This window comes from Halyomorpha halys, unplaced genomic scaffold, assembly GCF_000696795.3.
Source record: "Halyomorpha halys isolate HHAL.00 unplaced genomic scaffold, Hhal_1.1 Scaffold627.1, whole genome shotgun sequence".
Taxonomy (NCBI): Eukaryota; Metazoa; Arthropoda; class Insecta; order Hemiptera; family Pentatomidae; genus Halyomorpha; species Halyomorpha halys.
Genome location: NW_027111080.1, coordinates 118,023 through 120,124, shown reverse-complemented (window position 1 = coordinate 120,124; position 2,102 = coordinate 118,023). Strand labels below are relative to the sequence as shown.

The following is a 2,102-nucleotide window of genomic DNA, read 5'->3' as shown; positions in this document are numbered from 1 at the left end:
ATATTATTTTTGTGTGTGTATATGCACAAACAAATATTAATATATAAACTCACATACAAATTGTTTGATAATTGAAATAATTTGATTTATTTTTATTAATTCATTTGTTAATAAGTATCTAGTTTTCGGCTTCAAAGATTAAGCAAGGCTCAATTCTCAAACAATATTAAAAATGTTCCGTGTCGAGATTCACCATGCAAACATTCCAAGGCTTATGGCTTATGCAATTCTATGTTTTTCAATACCCAAAGACCAATCATCGATGATTATCTGATTTCAAGGCCTTGGACTATTTTCTATTACTATTTTAAAACTGGTTTTGGGATATAAAATGAAGTAACAATTAGAAATTCTTCCATTTTACAAACTGCGTAACATACTTTGCTTTAATTAATTGATAAAATCAGATCTAAGTTCTATCCCAGAAAATTACAATTTCATTTGATAAAACCAAATATTAACTTGATAAGCAATATATTATAAAAAACTCATTGATCATTTATTAATTTATTTAAAAAAAATATTACCACTAAATATTAATAAATAACCTCGACAAGAAACATACAAGTAAACAAAAATACAATATGAGTGGTTTTTTAAGCTTAGAAAATAAAAAAAACTATTCATTATTTTTTAGGGCTAATTTTATTGTATTCTAATGCAAACTTAAACCCACACAAAATATTTAAATAGAATTTATACTAAGGGGATTAGTTTTGCTACAACGAAAAAACTCCAATGAAGTATTAAGAGCTCGAATTAAAAAAGAATTTCTAAAAGAAAAAAAGTTATGAAATGTCAGCAGAAAAGTTCTGAATTCCAAATGCCATCCAGTCTGGAATATTCTGGAATAATATAGACTGATTATATCAGATAAGTCACTTTAAATTTTTTTTTCTAACTTATATGAGTCTTTATATTGTTAATTATTCAGTAATAACAATATATGAATATGTTTTGGGGCAATTCCCAAACAAATAGGGTTGGCCACTACAATAAATCGTTTGCATATACAAATAAATAATGAATAATAAATTTAAAATTATTTTTATAAATTAATAATAATACACAATAGGTTGGGCACGTTAGTTGCATTTGTCTTCGACTATATTTACTATATGAAATTTTTTTTTAATAAAGTATGTGTAATTGGCCAATCAAAAAATTATTCATAACAACAGACATATTTCTTGCATTAAAATAGTTTTATTATCGTAAGGTAAAAGACTAAAATAAAAAAGTAAATAAATAAATCAACCTTTCAAATAATTTTTAAAAATTTGTGATATAACAGAATGAAAATTATGTCCAAATATACATATAAAACATTTTTAGTCGCTTTTTCTAGTTTATAGTCGTCGTGTATAAGTTGGTATTAGTAAAGTTCATAAATTGTTTCAAGTTTTTATTTTGACAGTAATTAAGAATAAAATAAAAATATTTGGTTCTTTTTATAGTAATTCTGTAATAGGAGCTTTTACTTATAAGAGATGGATGTTTTTATTTTTAGTTAATTTTGATATTTATAAACTAATCTAAAAAATGAAAATCGTTCTAGGGGTTCTAAAACGGATAGAAAATACACTCTTATGGTGACCTTCATTAGATTGTAAAGTCGATTAACTTCGGGACCAAAACACCTCTAATTGTCCATCAGATTAACAGAAAAACGTTTATTTGAAAGGAAACTGGAATTATGTGGTACTAACTTTAAAAATTTCGGAGCCTCTCCAGAAAAAAAAGTTTCGAATTCAAACAGTTAAAGTGCAACTTATTGAGGCCTACGAATTTAGCATTTTGTTTTTAGATTTGTTCTGTTATTTTATGAAGGTTTTGTTGAACCCTGTGATTCCAAACACATAGAATTCTGCAGACTTTTAAGCCGGAAATTGGACCATTTGTGGCACACCCCACTCCCGACTTAAGAAAAGCGGAGCCCCCCTCGGAAAATATACGAAAGTTAGGTTCCTTAAGAGTTGATTTTTAGTTACTTATATTGCGAATTTCTCTATGTTTAAACCATTCATCTGACACCTAAACGTCAAACAATAAATTTTCACAGAAATATGTATTGCAAATCATCTTGCGCTCCACTAGCTGGA

General features: G+C 26.7%; 1 protein-coding gene across 2 annotated transcripts in view; it reads right to left on the bottom strand.

Moving 5' to 3' along the window:
* Positions 1–2,102, bottom strand: part of LOC106684904 (hexokinase-2) — a 51,314-nt gene that overhangs the window by 47,262 nt on the left and 1,950 nt on the right. The gene's annotated exons all lie outside the window — the stretch shown is intronic.